This window comes from Rattus norvegicus, chromosome 10 (assembly GCF_036323735.1).
Source record: "Rattus norvegicus strain BN/NHsdMcwi chromosome 10, GRCr8, whole genome shotgun sequence".
Classification (NCBI taxonomy): domain Eukaryota; kingdom Metazoa; phylum Chordata; class Mammalia; order Rodentia; family Muridae; genus Rattus; species Rattus norvegicus.
Genome location: NC_086028.1, coordinates 22,009,032 through 22,035,152, shown reverse-complemented (window position 1 = coordinate 22,035,152; position 26,121 = coordinate 22,009,032). Strand labels below are relative to the sequence as shown.

General features: G+C 41.3%; 1 protein-coding gene, 1 long non-coding RNA gene and 1 pseudogene across 11 annotated transcripts in view; 2 read left to right on the top strand and 1 right to left on the bottom strand.

The window, feature by feature from the left end:
- Tenm2 (teneurin transmembrane protein 2) overlaps positions 1–26,121 on the top strand; it is a 1,136,292-nt gene that overhangs the window by 85,849 nt on the left and 1,024,322 nt on the right.
- LOC120095250 (uncharacterized) overlaps positions 1–26,121 on the bottom strand; it is a 37,302-nt gene that overhangs the window by 1,106 nt on the left and 10,075 nt on the right. For 2 of the 3 annotated variants that reach the window (XR_010055588.1, XR_010055589.1), the window contains exon 3: positions 2,004–2,188. The exons of the other annotated variant lie outside the window; for it this stretch is intronic. This is a non-coding gene — a long non-coding RNA (uncharacterized LOC120095250). The remainder of the gene's footprint in view (positions 1–2,003; positions 2,189–26,121) is intronic. 3 annotated transcript variants of the gene reach the window in all.
- The window catches only part of LOC108352072 (uncharacterized), a 2,585,468-nt pseudogene that overhangs the window by 2,549,700 nt on the left and 9,647 nt on the right, over positions 1–26,121 (top strand).

The following is a 26,121-nucleotide window of genomic DNA, read 5'->3' as shown; positions in this document are numbered from 1 at the left end:
CAAAGGAACAAACAGAGCATTCACTACTCAAAGCAACAAAGAGCAGAACGTAGAGTTCAGCTTCCAGTCTATAGCCATTGCCAGAAACAGGATATCAGGACTGTGGTGATTTTTTGAGACAAGGTATTTCCATGCAGCTCAGACTTTTTGGAAACTCACTTTGTCGACCATGTTGGCCTCTGACTTGCCAGTGTTGGGGGTATTAAAGGCATGTGCCACGCGATGCCTGGATTCCAGTGATTTTAAAAAGGAATTGCAGGCACAAAACTCCTACACTAAGAGCTGGGCAGTTTCCCCAAGTAAGTGTGGAATTCTAAGAATGATGTAGAAGCCTGAAAGACAACCAAGTTGACTGACCCAGAGGTGTCTTTTTAACTCCATCTCTGATATTGATGTGCCCCTTGTGCATTCCCTTTGGAAAAAAGGGGGCTTTAGAAATCGGCAGAGGGTTTAGAGTACACAGGCACTCATGTAACACATGTAAAATAGAGCAGGATGGGTGGTGCTGGCCTTCTTACATCCTCGTTTCCAGTAAGTGATTCCCTGTGCTCTGTTTTGTAATAACCGCTACCCGTGCCACTCCTGAATATGGATGCAAATAGTTATAGCGCAATGCTTTAATTTTATGACTTTTACATGTCTGGTTAGTAGGCAAATGATGTGAAGGGGCAAGTAGGTTTTGTCTAGTTGCTAAGGAATAAAAATAACATGTGTCTTTATTACTTTGCTAGCAGTCTATTTATATATTTCTGGAGGATGTGACTTGTAGAGAAAAATATGCATATATTTTGGACATACCTGAGATTTCTCAATTAAAATTAATAAAAACCTCTGCTTTGGTAATATAGGTGCCTTTTTTTTCTTTCTTCCTCCCTTCCTTTGTTTCTTTCTTTGTTTCCAGCAAAATGGCAGGCTTGGTATATGGTGATAGCAGATAATGACTATTCCTACACCTCCAATTTAGCCTTACTTTGAATTGCGAACAGGATTTCTAGGAATTGTATCCCATTTCAACCATGCAAGGTAGGAGGAAAAGGCATATGTCTTCATGGCTGTTCCTACCAGAGGCCAATTTGTAATAGAAATCGTCCATGAAAACTCTAAAAGTCCTCTCACCTTTGGTTAGCCTTTACTCCTAACAGCCTACTATCTCAATCTTCACAGCAGATGGTAACCTTTGTTAGTGCATGCAAACCATTCACTAAAATGCCAGAGGTTAGGCCATCACACGTCTGGTGAATGACATTTGACTAGAAGAGCATTGTGGGGATTGGCATGGAAAGATGTGACTCCAGCCAGGTGATTCTCCCACATTGGAAAACCTAAGAGAACAAAAATGAGTTTCCCTTTTTACATACCTGGTCCTGTCAAGCCCTTATTCAGAATAAAATGATAACTCAAACTATTGCCTAAACTAATAGAATTGTGATTCCACGTGGTTTGACTTGAAACCACTCGATATCTCTGAAACGTTTAGGTTGCTTGTACGTTGTGTAATATACAAAAGTCTAAAATCAAAGAGAGAGCAGAGCCTGTGGTAAAATCGGTTGCTAATACATGAATATTGTGTTGCCTCTAACTGCAGCAAGCCCACATATCTTTGTGAACCAAGCGTTACCATTTGTTTTCATGCCACTGTGATTCATAATAAGCCAGCATTCTGAGTTAATAAAGCCGTTTTGTAGACTCTCATGCCTTTGACGCTGTGATAATTTGGCAATCAGTTACAGTAGGAAAAATATCTTATACAGTAGCCCCAGTGGTCTCTTTTACACAGTACAATGCATGCCTTCTACCCTGAGATTGTTCTTTAGTGTTTAGGTTTCATAAAGCCTCTTTTTACTAAATACAAAAAAAAAAAAAAAGGAAAATTGCTACATGGTTCTAAGAGAGATAAAATCAAAATGAAATGAGGGTAACCTATTTATTAATAATCCCTCTCTCATAGAGGGCTCTATTCTGCTCATAAGCTAATGACTTATACTTTCCATTGGTACACTTACCTGGACCACATCCCAGTTCTACAAGATCCCTGGTGCACAAGAGTGTGAAAAGAAGCTACCTTACAAGCAAAGATGGCGGCCACGAGGAAGCCTGGGGATTTTTGTAACTGAAGTTATTTGAAAAATCAGAATTTTCAGACCCCTGACTCTTTCTTTCAGGCCACATCAGGCAGAATAAGGAGCAGCTGCGGGAAGAAGACGAATGAAAAGTCAGGACGTGTGGTCGCTCCTGGGTGTGATCATTTGACAGCCCATCAGCTTCATTGTGGGACGACTACTTAGAAATTAAGATAAAAACCTTACAAACAAGGTTGTTCAGCTTGATTTGCAGACAAATGTGTTGCAATCTATGTTTAATTTCATTAGCACCAAAAACCCTCCTGCTGCTGTTTTCGTCTGTACCTTGTAAAATTCATATTTATTCTTGTTCATTTCATGCATGAATAAAACATATTTAGATCATCTCCAATCCTCGCCCCTCCTTCTATCTCCTTTTACATTTCCTCCCAACTTCATGTCCTCCTCTTTTTCTTTCTCCTCCCTCTCCTTTTTCATCCTCCATCATCCTCACTCCTTCCTCCTCCTTCCTTCCTCCACATCCCCTCTTTCTCCCAGTCCTCCTTTAATTCACTAAGTCTAATTAGGGAGACCTATTGTTCACAGCCGTAGGAGACTATCTCCTGGAGAGTGGGAGCCTTAAGGTGAACTGTGCCCTGAAGGAAACTGACTCCCTTCCTCTAGTAGTCATCAACTGCCAATACCTTTAACTAGGAACATGGTACAAGCTGCCTTATAAATCCTTATCTGTATACCCATAGATTGATGCAAGACATATTTCGAGTCAAAGAGGAGGGTTTATGCAAATGTGACAGTGAAAATAGTGAAGATATGTGACCAAGGTGCTGAGTATAACTGACGGTAAAATGCTTGGCCCAACTGGTACATTTCTGACATATGTACTCTCCTACCAAGTCTCAGGAAACTTTATGGAAGAGGAAAGGAAATATTTCAAAAGCCAGAGCTCCGAGAAGATTGTTGAAAAGAAAAAGATCCCCCGGACATGACAGAAGCATTTGTGTATGGACTCAGAGCAGCTGTGTTTGCAGACACAGGACAAGGACAAGCTTGTCAACACTGTGTGTAGAGACAGAGTTACAGGGTCTAAACTTCTTCATTTATAACAATAATTTTTCTTTGAAATTATACTCACATCATTTACCCTTTCCTTTTTTTCCATCCTATGCTTTCCATGGTACCCCACCATCCACATACCCCAACCTTGTTCTCTGTTGCAAATTCCTGGTCTCATTTTCTTTAATTGAGTGTGTGTGTGTGTGTGTGTGTGTGTGTGTGTGTGTGTGTGTGTTTTGTCTATTTATTCTAAACAGATAAACACAAACTTATCAGTCTATATAATGTTTCCTGTTTATATGCCATCTCATATGATATGATCTCAAAGATAACAACTTAATATTGGGTAACCAATAAAGTTCTGCCTTACAAACTCAAAGTGATGGGAGCTACTAGGCAACAAATTAGCTGAGGTCTGTAAGTTACTAGTTTCACTAGTCACATATGATGCACAGAAAGAAAGAAAAAAAAGGTTCAGGAATAAAGGTGAATCTGCCACAATTCCCATTGTACATATATTTCTTATAGGCCACACATAAAGTCATTTTGTGAACGTGAAGCTATTTTTTGACTAACATTTGACTTTGGGTTTATTCTCTGTCTAGTGAGCTTGATTCTAATATCTGACACGTATCTTCTCAAACTTGTTAGCTTTTTAATTGTTTTGTTCACCATTAAGTCATTTTATTTTAAAAGGGAACCTAGACTCCGTGAGTGTGTACACATGTAAATTGTTAGAGAAGGGGAAACCTTGTAAATAGCATCTAGGACAGGAGACAGAACTTAGCCAAACACCACACTATAGCTGCCCAAAGCCTTTCTCTATCCCAACCCATGCTGTCCATTCAGAGGTGAGCACTGTTAATATTTCACATCAGTGTTGTCCGGTTCCTCACCACCCAGAATGGCCCTGGATGTTTATATGCTGCTCTTTCTCAGGTTCATCTATTTAAAAGCCCAAATAAGACAGTTTTTTTCCTAATTCTGGGGCTGCTCAAAAACTCAGGATCAGAGCATTAGCTGACCTGTGTAATCAATGATGGTTCTCATCCTGATTGGCAGGAAGCCATCTTCTCGTTATTACCTCATGTCATGGTTGGAGGAAGAGGAGGAGGAGGAGGGAAAGGAGGAGGAGAAAGAGGAGAAGAAGAGGAGAGAGACAGAGAGAGACAGAGAGAGACAGAGAGAGAGAGAGAGAGAGACAGACAGACAGACAGACAGACAGACAGACAGACAGACAGACAGACAGACAGAGAGACAGAAAAAGTGAGCTAGATTTTCACCTTTAATCTTCTAGGGTACTAATCTGACCATGAAGCTCTACTTTGATGACCTACTTCTTCCTTAGAGGATCAATGTCCAAAAGGCATTTCCTTGGGAAGTGGAAAGTGGAGTTTCCTCATAGGAATTTCTGAGAAAAAAACATTCAGTCAGAAAAAAACATTGCATTTCATTATGCAATATCTTCCACCATCTTTTACTTTGCATGGAAAGTATGTTTTGACAAAATTGGATTGTGTGTTTTAAAGTCATGATGTTGACCTTAGGAATGTCATGTCTTCAAATGCTTTAAAGCCAGTATTCTCTTTCTGCAAGGTTCTCTTGAATTGTGCATTTAGTCTATGGCTTTCCTCTACCCTGAGCCCTCCACATTTCAATTCTATTTAGAAAGCCAGGCACAATGGAATCTAAGCATTTGAGGTGATCCATATGGTAAGCTCACAGGCATCCTCTCCCCATCACCAGAGAGGTGCTGCAGGTAGAGAGAAAAGCTCTGTTTCTAAAATCAATCCTGGGTCTAATCCATTTGACATTCGAATAGTCTCAGTGGGTATCCATTTAAAAGCTGTAAGAAAGGCCCAGAGTTCTGTTGATAGTCAATCCAGACTTGTGGAAATCTCTAGACAGCTGGGCTCCAGGCCTTGGGTTCCATGAGGAGCGTGGAATTCTCCTTCAGTAACTTCTCTGTGGCAAACTCATTCCCAAGTTTTCAATCTTTCGTCAAACCATATGAGTTGTGAATTGATGGCTTAGGGATGTGCCCGAGGAATCTGAAATGCATCTGCTCCAGAAATGATCTTTCAACTGGCTTCCCATTTCTATGGATGCTGCTTTACCAACAGGAGTCAGGAAATGCTGGGATGTAAACTTTAGCCGGTGGTGAGTTTTGAGGCTGCCCATATAGGACCGGCCAGCAGGACAGATGTCTGCCTTCACTGTAATAGCTCTCGACTGCCCTGCAGTGCAGGGCCAACTCCATGCAGCTAAGCTTCTGCATCAGCAAAAGCATCAGAGGCCTTTCTACAGGACTGAGAAGCATGCAGCCTGTGCTGAACATTCGCGTTCCCTCTAGCACAGGAAGGTGAGCTTTTCCTGTTCTTCACTTCAGGAAGTTCACATTCACAGCCACTCTTTCTTCCTGTTTCCTTCTCTTTCTACAATACTCTCCTGCCTCTGCTGCCATGTTTGCTTAGCTGGATCTATGCTTCTCTCATGCCTTTTTCTTTTTCCTTTATTTGTTGGTCATATCTTCAGAGAACATCCTTGTTCGCTCAGTTAACGCAGGCTTTTTATCTAGTGTAGTTACCTCCTCTGATTTCTTGTGTTCATCAACCCTAATTACAACTGTATTGTTTAATGAGTCTCTCTTCATCTTGACCCTAAATTACCAGGAGTGATACACATCTGTTTTGTTAACTGCAGGGCTCTTTGAGCCTAGCTAGCAGACGTGTGCCTAGCAAACATGGTAAAACACCATATACAATCAATAAATGTCAGTGGAATTTATTGAGATGAGAATGAGGTCCAGAGAGGTTAGGCAACTTGTCTAAGTCAGGGAGCTAGCATTTGTCAACAGTAAGAAATTGAAACATACTCTAAAGCCCCATGTATTTTCAGTACAATTGTATTGCCAAATTGTGTTCCTTGAATATTAGTAGCCTAAGGAATCATAATAGGGGTTCCAAGAATAAACAGGCTATCCATTTATATACCTATAAAGTATAGGAGGAATACAATTATTTAAAGAAAAGTGTTTGTCTTTTTGCAGTATATCTCATGTGTTAATATAAAGACGTACCTAAGTGTTCACCAGGAAACTAGTATAGCACAACGTCACCCCTAGACAGTGTTTGCCTACAATTTGTGGCTGGTTTTTAAAGAAACAAGTATCTTAAAGGACAGTGGTACTCAGCATAAACCGTAATCTCTCTATGATGCCCTGTCTTTTAGGAAGATAGTAAGTACAAATTTCTCTTCCTGTATTAATTGCCTATTTTTCTTCTGGTCCTTTGAGAGTTGTATAGTTGTTATCCTCTTCTAAATATGGAGTAGCTGTGTAATATCTTAAGCAAACAAGGTTAGAAGCTTGGGAAAATAGTTAATACAACATATCTTTCATGTGAGCATTAGAGCTTTTCTTTGACCTCAGCATTCATATAAAACTGCTAGGGGTTGAGGTCAGGGGACATATACTTGTAATGCCAAATACTGAGGAATAAGCAACAGTCACATCCCTGGGGCTTATTGGCCAGCTTGTCCAGCCTAATAGGTGACCTTCAGAGCAATAAGAGACCCTGCCTCAGAGGACATAGATGAAGCCTAAGAAATAACACCTTAGATTGTTCCCTGTCCTTCAAATGTACAAACATATGTGAACTATATGTCCACTCATATGACAATGAACACATGAAAGAAAATAGCAATTAGAAATTAAAAATCAAGGACATATATATGGACTAAAACTTAGATTGTTTTAAATAAAAAAATGGGGCTATTGTATGTTAAGGAATAACAGACTGGTAAGTATAAACTCACGAAAGTTAAGTGTCTAATTTCTTATGTGTAAGCATTTTTCTCCTTTAGTTATGCTGTTTAAAAATGACTGAGAAATTTCATAAATACTGACTTCCCCTAATGGAGAACATTTGAAATTACTAAATAGCCAATCTAATTGCACCTTAATCTTGGTAAACTGAAGCACTGTGATCTCCATTCGAATTTCACATATGGTCCAACTTGCAGGACACAGGAGCATGAGCCAAAACCTATCTGCAGTTTTAAATAGATCGCATTATCTCTTTCCAAAGCCTACTCACTTGTAAGAGAGATGTTTCCCGGGGCGCAAGGAAGGAAACCCTAAGCAACACACAAAGCAACGTTTCTTTTATTTTATTTGTAATTGGAACAAGGAAAAGGTCTTCTTTTTCAGACTTTGGGTACTTGTGATTGATTCTGTTATTGTGAGGGGTACGCCAATCAGGAAAGAGCAACAAATACAAAATTCTATTTGAGAATAAAATGGGCTTCCAGCTTGTCTTCCTCCTGTATTATCACAACCTATCAACAAACTCATCTTTCCTTTTAAAGATTTATTTATTCATTTAATGTATGTGAGTACACTGTTGCTGTCTTCCGACACACCAGAAGAGGGCATCAGATCCCATGACAGATAGTTGTGAGCCATCGCGTGGTTGCTAGGAATTGAGCTCATCACCTCTGGAAGAGCAGTCAGCTCTCTTGACCACTGAGCCATCTCTCCAGCCCAACGAGCTCAACTTTTAAGGATAGAGTTTTGCTTTGTAGCCTTGACTGTCTTAGAACTCACTCTGTAGACCAGGCTGGCTTCAAACCTATAGATCTGCATGTCTCTGCCACCCAAGTGCTAGGATTAAAGGCATATGTCACCATAGCCTACCTCATAGTTGTGGTTCTTAAACCAAGGTATCTTCAGTGAAAAGTAGGTATGTTTATAAGTTGAATGTGTCTGGGTGGGTACTATCCATCCACAGGTTATTGTCCTGTTGTGGATTCCAGATATTGGTTAGAGAGTTCAAAGAGTAGATTTGTCCAGACATGCTTTGGGAAAACAGTAATCTTTCATTCAATTAAGTCAGCAAGTCATTGTTGGCCATGATCCTGCTAACCCTTTTCAGTTGAATATTCTTTCCCCTTCATATGTGAGCTCTTGTTAGATAAAGACAATGTTTAAGAAACTTAGAAAATAAGATCCTTCTGGAAAGAGAAAACTAGAGAATCTTAATGATAGAGAGGCACAGAATATTTCAGTTATGCATTATGTAGACATTTCCATCATAGAACATTTTACTAGATTGTGTGCCTTTCACTGGGGATTTGGACTGTTACTATAATCAGGCTTCCAGGAGGATGGTAGATTATGCTAACCACAGGCTCACTGTCTGGTGCTCCCAACAACAGTATCCCAGGGAAGATTTGGCTATTTCATTCATTCCAGCAGGCTGTTACATCTCAGTAAGGCTCTTTTCTCTGGAGTATTTTACTGTATGTATAATGAGACAAAACAAAACTACTCTGATGGTTTCAGTAGACACAGCATACATAGGCAAAATTCTCTGGAGAGATGGAAGAAAGATCAGGTGAAGGTACAGTCCTCTCCAATTCCTGGTGTCATCGATGCGCCTATCAGCACGCTCCTCTTTCAGTCTTTTAGATGCTCAGAACTTCCAAGGGCTTTCTATAATTACATATCTGTTGCTTTCTGTTTTCATGTGTAAGTGCAATTGCACTGAGTGTGCAAAAAGAAAAATCTTCCTTGCAAACAAAAAAAAGGATGTGCACTAGTGTATAGTAACGACTCCAGCTTAGAATAAAGACTATCTCTCATCTCCTGTGTTAATATAATGAAGCAAGAATTAAAATAACCACCGATAACGCAGCATCAAATGGAATTTGGTGAGCCTATATCTCAGTGATCATGATCAAATTCAGTATGGCTTCTAGGCAGCACTCAATTTTCTCCTCTGCCAAATGGGTTGATTTTTACAATGAATTTTATTTTGAAAGGACACCAGATATTATCTAATAAAATAGTTTCATTATACATGAAAGGGCATCAATGCAAATGGGATCTTAGACGCTGTTTTTGAATTATGTGAATGAGCTTTAATTTTCTTGCTATTTTGCTGAGAGGGTAAAATATCCTATTGTTTTTGAGCTTACATAAACTGACCTCATTCACAATGGGGGCATTTTAGGTATTAAGGATTATTAGGGTAAGCACCACAGAAAGAATAATTCAATCTGGATGTGAGGGACTCTTATTTTTTAAGCTTCATTAACTGATAATTATTTGAGTGCAAAACAATGCCCTTACTGTTTGATAAATGAATATTAGCCTTGTGTCATGCTGATAAAACTCATAACAGAACTAAATTCCTCTAAATTTAAGATACTTTGTTATTTTGATGCTAATGGATTATATTCAGTTTGAATAGATAGCTATCTTGAATGACTCAGCAGGACTAACTTAAATTAGGTTTGTCCATCCATGCTTTACTTATTAGTATGTCCTGAATATCCTGATACAAGTTTCATATTGCAATATGTAGTTCATATAATTTATCTTTCATGACCTGAAGCTTTTTATGATAGAAAATTCAATTGATTATAAAAACTATGATTATGCCCGTGTTTGAAAGTATACCATTGTGTTCCTGTGTTTTCCCCCATTAGATGTTTTCTCAGAATCAGCAATTTAGAATAACTTATTAAAATCTCTTTATAATGGACTCTATTTTAAAGTCTATTGAATATTACTCCTTTGTAAATATTAGATGCTTATAATGGAATGTTGTATTAAATTTGATAGGCTACAGCAATAATAAACAACTTACAAATTTGGGTGGTTTAACAAAATAAGAGTTGTTTATTTGTTGCTCAAATCAAACAGTCCAAATGCATGCTGATAGAGGGTGAGGAAGTTGGAGGGGTAATAGATTTTACCCATCAGTCATTCAATAGCCCAAATTCCTGCTATATTGTGGCTCTACCTCTGTCTAGAACCAACAAGTTGTCTCCTTTCAGTAGACAGCTACATGATTGCATGCATATTATAAATTAGATGTTCCCTTAACTATGTCATCATGGACATACTAACCCTCATTTCCATACTGATTCCTTTAGATAAATCTTTGACAAGAGTCTCAAAGGAATAAAAGTGAAAACAAGAAAAGATACTTATTGCTACAGACTAGATCTTGAATATGCCTTAAATACTTATGTGCTAAAAACTTGGTCCCCAGTTTAGTGCTATGGATTTGGTGTGGATGGCCTTAAGCCCTCAGAGTGGGGTCCTGGCCCTTTTCTCTCCTTTCTGCTCCTGGCTCATCATTAAGGTGATTCTGTGTGTCTGTGCTCTTCTGTCATGATTTTACACCCATTGCAGCCAATGAGAGAAACAGGTCATGGACTGCAATCCTCAACACCACAGCCTAAAATGGAATTTTTCTTCTTCCAAGTTAGTTGCCTCAGATATTTTCAGAAGGGCTACATAGCAAAGATCCCAGTGAGCATGGTGTGTTCAATTTGCAACAAGCAAACACTAAAATAAAGTCAGTTAAAGATAGACCTGGTGAATACTTAGTACAAAATCTTTCTCTAAGTATAACTGTATTTTTGTTAGCAAAGAGACAGGAGAAACAAGTATCTAGACATTCATAGATCATTGTGTCCATCGATTTCTTATACTGATTAAAGGAGGGACAGATTCAAACATTTGAAGAACTAGAAAGTTTTTGGAGGTGATGACATTGAACAAGAAATGCAGCTAACAAAATTCTATAATGGCTGCCATTTCCTTGAGGCAGTATCCTGAGAAAAGAAATCTGAGCCTCATTTTTCCTGTCTTAAGTGGGCATCACCACAGTAACCTATATCATGACATGCAGGGGAGTTCAAGCTAGGGTAATGAAAGGGAAAGCATTTTGAGAGTAGCTATTTAAATATCAGGTTAAAGCCGATACAGTCCATTTTTCTGGCTGTGTCTTTGTTTCCTCTGTACTAGAGATCATACCCAGGACACTATGCATGCTAGGAGGAAAGAATTCTATTAGTGAGCTATGCTTGCACACTGGATTACAGCTTAGAATTATGCTGTCTTAATGGTGGAGAGAAGGCTTAAAGAATACTTCCTACTCTTGCAGAGGACCTAGGTTCAGTTCCTAGCCCTGACACAGCTGCACACACTTGTCTGTAACTCCAACTGATGTTCTCTTCTGCTTCCCAAAACATGCACACAGTACATGAACACACACTCATGCACATATACACACAGGCACACTCTACAGGCATATGAGTCATACACACACACACACACACACACACACACACACACACACACACACACATACACACACACCACTCATGGTACAGAGGACTAGGTATTTTATTTTCATTCTTCATTCAGAAGCTGAGGTAAACATTCAGGTATTTGGCTTCCCTGCTATGAATACATCTTGTTTTTGTGTCAATTGTTGTTGAAAATATCCTCGAGGACCAGAGTCTTTGCAGTTACTGTGTGTGGAAGCCTTGTCCTCCCTAATTCACAGTATTAAGAGCTCGAGGCAAAAGTGGGTCTGCGAAGTGCCGTTAAGCTCTAAAAGAATATCTTTGTTGAAGAGAAATTTAGTTGTTACTGTAGATGTTTCAACTCCCAAACATCTGTCCAGTTAATTTGGATCACTAACATGAACAGTTATTTAAATCATATCTACAAATAAACATTCAGTGAAAAGCTAATACACTTAAAAACAAAACCGAGTATGCAGGCTGTGTCTACTATTTGGTTTAGCATTTTACTGCTGATAATTAGATATCTAAGTATCCCATTGCCAGACAATTATATCATTCTTCTCTCACAATTCCAAAATTCTTCTTCCAGGGTGTTGAACACAGAGAGTCAGAGTCAGGGAGTAGACATGTCTCACTAATCTTAAGTCTACTCTGGCTAATCCTTGGAAGCTGCTGTCAGTGGAGAAATGAATTTCAAAGCACAAGTCTAGGATAATGAAAGGCAGTCCATGCTTTTGACTCTAGTTGGAAATCGCTGTGACCGGCAGGAAAAGAAAGTCCCCTTAATTCTTCACCTTGAAGGTTTGATTACCTGCACAATTGTGTTAGAAAACATGTTTTTGTTGACAAGTTGTCTAAGACAACATCCACAGTGTTGTAATGACAGTTCTGCGACTCATGTTGCTGCCTCAGAGTTTGGAAAAATACAAAGGCATGGAATTTTTGACGTATTTTTGATTGGCACGTTTGCTTCCAAACTCAGGGGAAAAAATTGTGGTTTCTTTAGTTATGTTGAAGAGAGTAGAGATGCTCACAAGATAAAATTAGACTTGCATTGTTATTTTTGTAAGATTATTGCTTCATGCACGTGAATGCATTATGACCAGTGTCCATCTGTCCACCCTCTCATCCCTCTCTGGCTCTGGCTGTTTACAGGCTGTTAGTGTGATTACTGATTCAAGTTCAAATGTGGAGTGGTGTCTAATCTCTCTTGTTTCTTCCCCTGGTACACACTCAGTTCTGGATCTCTCTTTTTGGCAGTCACCCAGAGTTTCTTGTGTCTCCATGTCTGCTTTAGGAACAACCCTGCCTCTTGAGCTACCCAACGAACAGCTACTCATTCTTTCCAACCTAGATCAAAACTTAGTTTATCTGAAGAGCCTAGCATAAAGAAGCCTGTAGAGCACCAGACAGAAGTTCCTTATCTGCAATCAAATGACAGCACATATGAAGACTGTCCAAGCATTCAGCAAGCATCCTGTGATGGTGTCACTCTTCGGTTTCTGTCAGCCACATTCTAAGTCGTGTGATGGTGTCACTCTTCAGTGTCTCTCAGCCATATTGTAAGTCCCTTGAGACTGAGGTGACCATTCACCTGTAACAGTGACCCATTATGTGGCATGTGTTTGAGAAGCAGAGTCCCTGAAAGAAGAACGGGTCAGGACATCAGGAACTACAGACCTGTGTGAGAACTTGGAAATCTTAAGGGTTAGCTGTTCGAGCCACACTTTAAACTGATTAGGGAAAGCAGGAGTGATGGGCAGGCAGCTCAGCATCCCTCTGCTTTGGGCAGTTTTTCATCAGACCACACCAAAGCTTCCTTATCAGGTCATAATCAGTCTGTCTGCTTTACAGCGTAAGTATGTCTGTGCTGACATGGAAACCACAGACAGCTGGAGACAAAAAAAAAAGGCATCTGCCAACCCTCAAGTTAGCAGGAGTTTTCATTTCTTTTCTGTAGGTTGGAAGTGTTGATTCTCAAACAAACAAACAAACAAACAAGAAATTCATCTTCTTTAAGCCATGTTCCGTACCATTCCATACTCGAGGCTGGATATGCTCTCACGTGTAGGATGTGTTCTGAATTTCATTGATCTTTTAGGTCTTCAGCTTGATCCAGTTTATACCTACGGCTCTAAAATCTCCATTATCTCAGCTCAAATTACCCACTATTTTATTGCGAAATCCTACATTACTTTTTTTTTTATTAACTTGAGTATTTCTTATATACATTTCGAGTGTTATTCCCTTTCCCGGTTTCGGGCAAACATCCCCCTAATCCCTCCCCCTCCCCTTCCCTATGGGTGTTCCCCTCCCCATCCTCCCCCCATTACCGCCCTCCCCCCACCAGTCTAGTTCACTGGGGGTTCAGTCTTAGCAGGACCCAGGGCTTCCCCTTCCACTGGTGCTCTTACTAGTATATTCATTGCTACCTATGGGGTCAGAGTCCAGGGTCAGTCCATGTATAGTCTTTGGGTAGTGGTTAGTCCCTGGAAGCTCTGGTAGCTTGGCGAAATCCTACATTACTTAAAGAGAGACATTACCGTGAAACTTTCATGGTGTCATTAGTCCCAAAGATGTCTTCAGCCTTTTGATTTACATAATGACTTTTGGGTCATTTTGTGTATGTAAGGATAAGTTTAAGAACAGTAAATTCCAATTGTTCATAGGGTTTTATGCTTTGTTTTCCCAACCTTATAAGTACAGGTGGAAGGAGTTGTGTAGCTGTTTATCCAGTTCCAGGAGACAGCATAAAGGCATTGTGACCTCAAGGGATGTTATCCCTTATAGCCAGAAGGCTCTAACTTTGTGTGCTTACATTTGTAGGTCTGCCATTCATTTCTAAGAGATGTCAATCCTTGGCAAGTCCTTTTTTTCCCCTCTTCACCTTGTCCTTCCAGAGAATCCACAAGATGATGTGGCGCAGGTCACATAGTTCATAAACCATATTATATAATCAATAAATATTAGCTACTGTTGTTCATAATAGCATCTGGGCTAATTAAAATCTTCTCTTGCCCATGCTGACATTTCCAGGGAAGAAGTATCACCTTTGATCACAGCAAAAAAATTGTTTTCCCCAAAGACAACTCCCAAGATGCCTTCTGTCCCCAATTGCCCTTTGAACTCAGTGAAACAGAGCAAAGGGAATGGCGTCTGTGATGGTTCGTGTTTGTTTTATGCACATGCACTTCTGTAGAGGTGACCGTTTTGTACCGGGTACCTTCTCTGGGGGGGGGGTATGTGATGATAAACACAGCCCTTGACAGATAAGGACATTCATTGCCCTGCCCTGGAAAGCATACCAACCCGCAGCAAGACGCCATTGACAAACTCTCCCAGGTGTAGTGAGACTTGACTCCTCCCCTATCATCCAAGCCACTAAGCTCTCTCATGAGCTCACGTTAACTCTTGCTCAGGTCAAAAAATGTACATATATTTGCAACAGTATTTACATGAAATCTGATTTCTGCTTCCTAGGGACTACTCTGCTGCTTTTGAGAAGGAATAAAGATGCCGTAAAACTCCTTGTAGGAGGATTAACAAATATGATTCTTTTTAATTCCCTCTCAGGGGGAAAAATGCACAATCAGGTTGTTACCACTTCTGCCACCTCGTCAAGCCTCATTGGTTTGCAGGTCAGTCTCAGAAGAGGATTAAGTTTGAATCTCTGATGCAATATGGCAAGGTATTACAGAAACTCCGGCTAGGAAAGGCATGTGCGTGCGCACATGCGTGCATGTGTGTTCATTTGAAAAAGGAGGCAAAGGGAGAAAGAGACATGGAAACAGAGAGGGGATAATTAGAAACCTCTAAAAACGAATACCAAACATCCAGGCATGGGGGCTCACACTTCTAATTTAAGTTCTCAGAAGTCTGAGGCAGTAGGGTTACTATGAGTTTTTGTGAGCCCAAGAATAGCCAAAGCTACACATCAAGCTAAATTTAATGTACAAACTTTTTTGAGAGAATGATATGTCTTGATATTAAAAAAAAAACCCATCGAGGACTAAAGTTACTTCTAAGTTTCTGACAGTTTTATGTAGCACTTGCTGTCACTAGGAATTTACGTCAGGGTGTAAAATTCTGTAAGCTCATGATCCACCGGGGTTCTTCATTTGTTGTTTTTGTTTAATTTATCCACCAAGGAATTGATCTGGATTCTCTTCTTAGCTTTCTGTTGAGGCAGCTCCAGGTTCAGTTCATTTCTCAGACATGTGGCCTTTGACGTAGTCCACAGCAGGCCAGGGGGGGCAAACAGTGGGCTTATTCAGCTCTCACCGAACTCTTCTAAGGACTTACTCTTCGGTGACATTCTTTTCTGATTGTCCCTTGTTTCATGACCTCTTTCTCAGGGACTCTTGTTCGCCAGCCCCTCCTCTGTTGTGTAGCGCCTTCTCATTTGTTTTCCAATCTATGAAAGCTCTAGTCCTCCAAGCCCACCCGACATCCTGAAGCCGTCTGTCTCTCTTCCAGCTTCTCCAGCCTGCCTCCCTGCTTCTAGAATTCAATGCAGACTCTGCCTTTGCACTCCTCCTTCTCCGTAGCTATAATATTGCTCTCTTTGGTAGCTGCACGGCTCTTCTATCACTGCCTGTGAGCCCTCACTGTCATCTCATCACTGAAGCTTTTCCTGACCTGCATATGTATGTGGTCTTTCCAATGTACCCACTTGCTGTAGTGCAATCATGTCAGGCAGGGCCAAAAATAACAAGTGGTACGTTCTGAAGGATTTTACTGCAGGGAGGTGAACAGAGGAGCTCTGCAGAAATTATAGGTAGGGGTAGAGAAGAGACAGGGCAGTATCCCCTCCCTTACAGCCCCACCCACTTGTAGGATTCGTTCCCACATTTCCTTAATAAATTTACAGTACAGGGTACCAATAGATCATTAGAGAGAAGAGGGTGAACAAGGGATGGGCAGCTATGGAGCAGGCGAAGCAAGCTGTGCTCTCAGCCTGCTTGTAACTGAGCATTAAGGAAACGGGATCTACTCGTAGATGTGTGGCTGCAAAAAGCCCAGAGCTATCTCGAAATCTGTCAAGCCACACGGAGACCGAGGTGGAACTGGAAGACCACCTTTATCTTGTCTTGCCCCCCTGGCCTCTTCCTGTTACCTCTCATTAGGCAAACCCAGCAGATTTCCATGACACGGGTGAAACTGACCTTGTAGGTCACTTTCCTATCAAGCAGACCAAAGCAAAGGAGGGTAGCTAATGAGCGAGGAGAGCAAGGAAGACCAAAACCAGCAAGATTCTTTACTGAGTCTTATTTTTGCTTGGCACTTGGACACGTGAATCCAACTGCGCCGCCAAGTCTCACGGCATTAAATGTGGTTCCTTCCACCTCTTAACATCTACACTGGGATTGGCTGACATTCTCACAAACCAGTAAGTCTTCTCCAAATAACAGAACAGAAGTCCCTCCTGCTGAATAATGAATGGGTGGGTGCGAGCATTTGGCAGAAACAGTGACCTGACGCGTGAGAACAATCTACTTCACTGGGCTCTGCCACGTCACGTTCAATACCTGGCTCTGTCAGGAATGCTGGGAGATGGGTCTTTGGAAGAGGATCTTTTCTGGGTTTTCTTTTCTGAAGGCACTCAGATCAGTCTGCCTCATATTCAGAAATGTTTATAATGCCTAGCGTAGACAGATGTGTTAGACTTAGTGGAGAGAAGATCTCTTTTAAAGGTCTAAAACCGAGGCTCAGCACTTACGAGCACTGGTCCAGAGAACTCCAATTGGATTCCCAGCATCCTACCTGATAGCTCAGAAGCCCCTGGAATGAAACTCCCATTACAGGGGATCCGATGCCCTCTTCTGGCCTCATTGGTCACTGCAGGTACACTGTACACAGCATACATGCTGGCAAAACAACCACACATATAAGAATTGATATAAAGGAAAATAGAAGTTTCAGAACCTCTCAAACCGCATGCATCAGGTTTGTCCTCCCTCCGCCCCCCCCCCCGTGTATATGATTATACTCTGCATCCTGATGGTGGTCAGTTTTGCCTAAAATTGTTACCTAGACTTGGAGGTGTGAACTGAAATGTGAACAATGTGTTCTCAGTGGGACTGTGATGGTCTCAAATCAGAAATGGGACATAGTTCATGTGTATGGTTTTTATATTTGATGTGCATAAAAGAAATCTCTGTCTGGGACTTACATTGTCTTATGTCTCAGAAAGTTTATTTGAGCTCATCAATTTCTCTAAACTCTAGGCTAGGGTCTATGCTTTTGCTCTTACTGAGCAAGCTCTGTGTCCCAATTTCTGGATATAAAACATGTGTACACTGTACAAGTGGACAGCATTTCTTGTATCTTAGTGATTTTTTTTTGAGTCTTCATGGAGGAATCTATCCCAAACAACCTATATATCCGAGGGCCTTTACCAACTGTACCATCTACCTTTTAAAAAATTAATTATTTATTTTTATTGGATACTTTATGTATTTACGTTTCAAATGTTATCCCCATCAACCCTCTCTGATCTCCCCTCCACCTTCCCCCTGCTTCTATGAAGATGCTCCCATTCCCTCCTACCCACTCCCACCCACTCACTCCCACCTCAACACACTGGGGAAACAAGCCTTCACAAGACCAAGGGCTTCTCCTCCTATTGATGCTAGACAAGGCCATCCTCTGCTACATATGTGGTTGGAGCCATGGGTCCCTCCATGTGTACTCTTTGGATGGTGTTTTAGTCCCTGGGAGCTCTGGGGGGGGTTCTGGTTGGTTGATATTGTTGTTCTTCCTATGGGGCTGCAAACCCCTTCAGCTCCTTCAGTCCTTTCTCTAACTCCTCCATTGGGGTCCCGGTGCTGAGTCTGATGATTAACTGCAAGCATCTTAATCTGTGTCAGTAAGGCTCTGGCAGAGCCTCTCAGGAGACATCCATATCAGGCTCCTATCATCAAGCACTTCCTGACATCAGCAATAGTGACTGGGTTTGGTGGCTGCATATGGGATGGATCCCCAGATCAGGCAATCTCTGGAAAAAATCTTTCCTTCAGTCCCTGCTGAAGTCCCTCTTTAAGTCTACCTTTCATATCCCAATTTGATGCTCCCTTTTCTCTACATTGCTACAGGACATGGATAGAATTCAAAAGAGGAATTTCTCATTCAAGCACTTCCTCTACAATAATTATTGTGAATCTTTAAATCCTGACCTGTACTGGTTGGGGGTCCCAGATGATCACAGCTACCTGTGTGGATAATTAGAAGGCTCCTCTGGGCACTGCTTTTTTTCCCCCCAACACAGCTTATGTCTTTGTGAAAATGAACAATCTTTGAGGACAAGAGGAAGCCAAGATGATTATTATGACCAGGCGCATGTGGGAGCCTTGATCCTTTTCTGTGTACATCACACTTGTCTGCCTAAGTTAATGAAGGAAGAGTAAAGATGTGCTTCGTATCATTTTAATACAGTTTTGAGTTCCCCAGGAGAGAGTTCTCGTTTGTCTCAAGGTGAGTGTGTGTGTGTGTGTGTGTGTGTGTGTGTGTGTGTGTGTGTGTGTGTGTGTGTGTGGTGTACTTAAGTTGTCCAAATGATAAATAGTGCCCTAGGTAAGTTGCAGGACTATATATGTAAGAAAAAGTAATATTGTTGTGGAAAGTTTTCAGATAAAGTAGAATCCAATTTTGTTTTTGAAAGGCTGTGATGAATGTTAACAACTCTATGGCCAAAATTCCTTTCAGACACATCTTAATCTTCCTAATGGTGTCTATGATTTTTTTAACATAAAATATACAACAATGCAGACAAATCTTGCCTTTAAAAAGCATTTCAGGCAACCATTCATTGTTCTTTTTTTGTTATTGTTAATCCAACACCCCCCACACACACACACTCTTTTTGAAATAAAAACAGGATTAACTGTGCAAGGCGGTAATGCGGACACAAATTTCGTAGGATTTTTGTTCCTGCAATTCCGAGATTGAAAAAATGATTCCCTTCGTTTCCTCACAATAAACTACCGTGTGTTGTATTCAAAGAACAATAATGGAAACATACCCTGCGTGTAATATGTCTAAACACCCACAAATAAACAGTGATTGAGATTAATGCACCTTCAACTTGGGCTTACTCTCCTGTGCTTATGTAAGCATGAAGATTTAATTTTCCCTGTCACATGAATCAGATAACTCCTGCGATCTGGGGGGAATTGTTTTTGAGGTTCTCCCTGGCGCCCTCATTCCCCATGTGTCTGTTTTGACAGAAACTCAGCTCCGTTAAATGTGTTTGTATCATACAGAAGAACAATAGTTAATAAGCAAAATTAGCATGTGTCAGTTTTGTTCTGCATTCAGTGTAAGTGCGGCCGCCGCGTTGCCGTCTTTTTAAATTTAATTTTGGTGTACGTATTTAAAATGCACAATAAGATGACTTGGCATAGATACATGTCGGATAGTTACTGAAGGCAAGTCAGTTAGCACGGTCCTCTCTCTGTACGTTTGTCCGTCAAAATAAGGGCATTCATTCTTTCTGCAATTTTTAAATATGGAATACAGCGTTACTAACTACAATGTCATTAGCTATAGTCACCGTAGTACACACCAGTGACCATAGTACATGTTTCAGGGTTTTGGTATTACATACTTTTGAGTTTTGTCTCCTTTGACCTATGATTATGAACACTGCACGTGGTAGCCACTCTTCTATTTTTGATTCTAGGTACTCAATAGTTTTCTAATTGCACACAGACGGTAGTAGCATATAGTGTCTTTTTTAACTTTATCCTGCTTATTCCAAGTAGCGTAATATGCTTTGGATTTGTGTATCTTGTCACAAGTGACAGAATCTTGTTTTAGTCTGAATCCTCTTCCATTCAATGGGGAAATCATTACTCGTCTATGGAGTCATTTGCTCGAGGACACCTAGATCGCCCCCTTGTGGTGGCTACTGGTAATAATGCCATAGCAGGCTGAGTCTCAGCTATTGTCACCAGGTGCTGCTTAGCCATGGTGGACTGAATGCTTTAGACATACTAAGACATCATTCTGCAGGGAAGCTTCCACATGATCACTCCCTTCTGGGCAATATTTTATTAGACTTGCAGGCACCAGACTTGTTAAGACCAGGCATATTCAGGGTGATATGGCCATAGACAGGCATCAGATTCGAAATGTGGTTATCTGTGGCTTTGTCTCTTCGCTAGTCTTATCTGACTGCTTGCCGAGCCCTGCATTTTTTCAGCTTTTTCTTTTTTTAAAAAAATTTGATATTTTTTTTATTTTTTTACATTTCAAATGTTATCCCCTTTCCCGGTTTCCCATCCATAAACCCCCATCTCATCCCTCACCCCCTTCTATGAGGGTGTTCCCCACCCATCCACCCACCCCTTCCTGCCTCCCTGACCTTAAACTGGAGGGGGGGTCGAGCCAAGGGCTTCTCCTCCCATTGGTGTCCAATAAGGCTATTGTCTGCTACATATGCAGCTGGAGCTATGGGTCTGTCCATGTGTACTCTTTGGATGGTGGTTTAGTCCCTGGGAGCTCTGGTTGGTTGTTATCATTGTTCTTATGGGATTGCAAACCCCTTCAGCCCCTTCAATACTTTCTCCAACTCCTCTAATGGGGACCCCATTCTCAGTGCAATAGTTGGCTGCAAGCATTCGCCTCTGTATTTGTCATGCTCTGGCAGAGCCTCTCAGGAGACAGTTATATCAGGATCCTGTCAGCATGAACTTCTTGGCCATCAGCAGTAGTGACTGGGTTTGGTGCCTGCATATGGGATGGACTGCAGGTGGGGCAGTCTCTGGATGACCTTTCCTTCAGTCTCTGCTCCAAACTTTGTCTCCGTATTTCCTCCTATTCATTTTCAGCTTTTTCAAAAGACTCTCCTCTCTGCTGTCTTTTGTTTTTAATTCTATCAACATTCTGATAAAAGACTCTTATTTCCTCTAAGCCAACAGAGTGATTCTGCGCCCCTCCCCCATTTGCCTTTTTCCTTCCCAACTCAAAACACTCACTGGATGTCAGACTGTAAGTCAAGGAGAACCTCAAAGCTCTCAGAGGCAAACCTTGGTGACCTTTCAGTAAGTCCTCTTCTAGCTTCCCAAACTCTTCTCTAATATTTCTGTAGCATCTTGCTGTCCTAACATAACCCAGTTATTTCTGAATGCCCTCTTCTGTTTCTCTCCAGTTTGTGCTTTTGTGACTGGACAGAACCCTTACCTTTTGTGCCAAATGAATGGTCAGCCTGGTGGAGCAAATCCGATGAGTTTCCCCACCTCTTCCTGTTCATCTACTTAGGTGGATCCACTTAGCACCATGGTAACTTGAGCTAATACAGTGCGTTTTGTATTCCTTTGGTATTCTTTGTGAGAAGGACTTAGACCCGTGCTTCTCAACCTTCCCTTTAATATAGTCCCACATGCTGGGGTGACCCCCCCACACCGTAAAGTTATTTTTGTTGCTACTTCAAAACTATAATTATGCTGCTGTTAGGAATCATACTGTAAATATTTTTGGGCATACAGGTTTGCCAAAGGGGTCACAAGCCATAGACTGAGAACTACGGACTTCCAGGCTCTGCAGTGGTTATTCTTCTTGTGTACCAATGCCGAAAGGTGGTAGAAATAGCAGAGCGAACTCGACGATTCTGCGTGCCATGGAGACTCAGCTTTCAGGGTCTCACTCGTCTGACTTCAGTATCTGTGTCAATTAATTGCAAACATTTCTATTTGTGACTTCTCCACTCTGTCATATAGTTCTTGTGTCTCTCGAGAGCAAGATCCAATTATAATCATGCCACAGATGAGTATTTTATAATAATTTTATTCTTTCTAAAATTCTATAAAAGAGTTTTCAGTCTAATAAACAAGGACAATAACTTTCTCGGGAAGGGGGAAACGGGGTCTCTCTTGTGTTTGGATCTAGCTGGGGAAGGGGAATGTGTTTTGAATATTGCCCCTTCTTTCTTTTAGAGACTAGGTGTCTTGACCCAAGAATGTTATCTGGTACATCGTGAAGAAAAACTGCAATGTCAAAGCTTTTCCCCCTGTTCACAGCATTACCAAGGGCTTTGACCCATAGAAGTTGCTTCATCAGTTAATCCTATTAACAATGCTCTAAGTTCAACAATCAGAGGCAGGGGTTGTCCAGTGAGGGGAGGTTAAGAGAAAAGAGAACCATTTTGTTCTATGAGACCAAAGTGAATGGTCTTTTTTTTTTTTGCTATGTGGCTTTTAACCTAAAGTTTATGAATACTTAGTACATGGTATCCTTGTTTAATATACAGTAGTTTACATCGTATATACTCACTTTGGATACACATCCACATCAAAACTGAGGTAAGAGGACACAGGGAGATCCTAACAGGGAAAATAGCTGATTATAGCAGTATATACCACAGTGTCAAGAGTCACTGAGGATGAAAGGTCGAAAGGAAGGGTCCTCTAGATCTAAATGTCATTTCCCAGGTAGCTTCAATCCCTTGCAGGCATTTTGCTTAAGGAGACAGGAAGCAATTCTCTGCAGATCACTCACTCCTTATCTATCTGCCTAAATCCTATGGTAGGTACTCTGCCATATCATGCCCTATAATGACAAAGCCAGGGTCAGATAGTCTAAGGGGCGGTAGATTAATATGAAATGGCTTGCGATTATCCTAAGGCTTACACAGGGTGTCAGGGCTCAAGTTCTACTCTAATGAGAGGAGTGTTTGATATGAGAGAGGACCAGGGGCAGGTGGCTACCCACATTCAGAGAAAGGAGAAAGGAGTTGATATGTGACCCGGGAGATAATAAGACAGAGAAAGGGACTTAAATCAGTTTTACTGTCATAAAGTCCTATATTGGAATTTGTGTTACTTATTAATTTAGCCTGAATAGCAAAATGTGGTCTATTTAATTAAATAAAGGTCTCAGTTCACTTATTAGGGGGCAAAAGGAGATCCAGAGCAGATCCATACTGCCCCTACTGTAAAGCATAGAGCCTTGGTGTCTCAGGCCAGACGAGAATTTCCGCCTCCCTGTTAACATTAACTGGTAACAGTGTGATCACATCCCCAGGCCTCAGACCATTCATAAGCACCGGATTGTAATTTTACTCTTACAGTGACAAATGAGAAATCATAAACATTTAATTTGGAGGGAAATTTAACATATTATTCCCTAAGTCCACTCGGCAAGTGAGGGAGGCGATTAATATGAGCTCATTATACCATGGCCGTATTTCGTTTCATCACAACAACTACAGGCATTGGCTTGTTAAAAAATCACAGGCGACAAAGTGGAAGTTGAAGAAATACTGTGTGTCCGGGTTTCCTGTCAAAATGGGACCCACCGGTTGGTGGATGGCCTCCACACCGGGACATTCGGGGGTATTTATGCATTTGTCTTTCAATTTGGAAAGTCTATTTTAATGCATCCAGATTTTCTTAAAGCTTTGTTACCGGAGCCAGGCAGCAAGATGAAGGATGCAGCGTCTTATCCTAGCTGGGGCTCGTGGTCCATGACTGTGTGTTAGTGCACTTTCCCAGTGGGTAGGGATGGAGTGTTAGCCAGATGGCGGAGTTAAGCCAAGTGTCCTGCAGAGGTGTACCATCACAAAGGGTAATACCACCTTATCGATCGTTTCCACACTGTCTCTCCCACCGTTGTGTTAAGCCTGTGGTGAGTACAACCTTTACAAAATGAGATCTGCAGATACGACTTTACTTTCTAACTTGAATGGGAACTTGAAAAATGAAAAAAATATATATATCTGTATATGATGAAAGCATGTTTTGTGGGAATGGTGTGGGTTTGGTATTTTACAGCATAAAAAATGAAATCAAAGTCGAGTGTCTAAACAGAAGGACAAAAGTCACATGGCGACTTGCAGGCTTGCCTCTGAAATGTGGTCCATTCTTACATTTTTAAGCAGAAGTATGTTAACTCGATTATGTTTTATTGAATGATCCCACTCCCTATTGCTCCTTTAAGAACAAAAACCTGTTAGCATACTTTCTTTTCAGAGAACAGATGTTCATTTCATCCTAGACCTCCTGTACACAGAACCTTATTTATTTCCAAAAGCAGTTCAGTGAATGAGGCTTCATACATTTAAACTGAGACCGATACATTGAGTTCTCCAGAAATATCGATGATTTCAAAGCTGTTACACTTTGTGATCCTGTTCCTTTTAATAAGACATTCCATTACCAGGGGGTTTAAGAAATAAAATAAATAAATAAAACGGGAAAGGCATTTGCTGAGAGCGGCGTGGCAGCGTTCTTTAATTGGCACTGCCCCGTCATTCCAAGGATAATGGGAGACAGCTCAGAATTCACTGCTTGCGTGATTTTTGATTTTACCTTTGTTTGTTACAATGCAGAATTAAGGGGGAAAATGGCCACAAGCTACCTTTTCAAAAGGCTTCCCCTTTCATTGCACATACTAAAGGGATGAGGGAGAAGTAAAAGACAGATTTATTTTTAAGTTTAATCAAGTCCAATAATTATTGCATTGTGGCTACTGCTTTGAGCATTGCATTTTCGGTAAGTAAATTATCAGCCGCGTTCCTCTTTATTTCAGCTTCTTCTGCAGAGGATTAGCGATGGCTGGGATTTATATGCTATAGGCATTTTCCCCCTCAATAAATAAGGCTTACTGATGCACAGGCTTCCTGAGGCCCCATGAACTTCCGCCTCCTACACTCCAGTCTTTCTCCAATTTTAGTACCTATCTTGCCTTGATTTTTGTTAAAAGCATCTTTGTGGCCAGTGCCATTTGATGGCGAGAGACAGGTTCGTGGTTTGGTACAGCGAACAATTTACACGTACGTCAGCTTTACCTCACTATGACACAATACTGGAGATAACCAACTTAAAAGGAAGGAAGATTTCTTTTCACCTAATGTTTCAGTCCACAGTTGGTTGCCCCCATTGCTTTGGGGCTTTTGGTAAAACAGAACATCATGGCAGGGAACATAACAGAACAAAGCTCATCTCATAAAGGGGACAGAGCCTGGTGACGTGACTTCCGCCCGGTAGGCTGCACCTCTGAGAGGTTGCACTGACTCTCAGTGGAACCGCCAGGGAGAAGCAAGTCTTCAGCTCATGAGTCTTTGGAAGCCACTTCGATTTAGTCCCCATTTTAAATACTGGGACTATGATGTCCTAGTAAGCTTTCTCATCCCTACTAAATCACACTGATTAGTCTCACCTGAGGTTATGGCCATGTCTTTTTTTTTTTTTTCGGAGCTGGGGACCGAACCCAGGGCCTTGTGCTTCCTAGGTAAGCGCTCTACCACTGAGCTAAATCCCCAGCCCCGGCCACGTCTTGATCATGGGGAAGTACCTGGTAGCAATTTCATATGGGAAGTTTTATATCGGTGACAACGGTCCTTCCTTTCTGTTAGAAGAACACTGTTTGAGGAAGACAGCAGAGCACGCAGGGAGGAATTGGCTGTGGAGTTAGGAAGGAGTGGGCAGGGGCAGTCCAGGTGCCATCAGTGCCACGTAGTCTGGAAGGGGGTCTCTATCTTCATTGGTTTTTCTTTTTCTCTCTTTTCAGATTCAGGGCTTACAGATCTCTCTGCCTCAGATTTTCCTGCCCGTTTCTTCATCCCTTTAGAAGGAAGACATCACCTTCGGTTGGCTTAGGCAGTTAGCTGTAGGCAGGTTGAGTCTTGTTCTCGAACATTCCTGTGACTCCTCAACACCAATGTCCTGTTGTTTACAAAAGAACATTTTCAAGGAAGTCAATCCAAATGCCTACTGGAAGTCACCGTGGGGCAGCTGAGAACAGCAACAGGGAATTGTGGGTATTAGGCACAGTATTGATGGCATTTGAGAATGGATAAAAGCAAAACTGTTCACTGGTTTGCCCTGACTTTCCTTGACACGAGTCTCTTAATGACACGAGAGGCAGAAATACAGTGAGA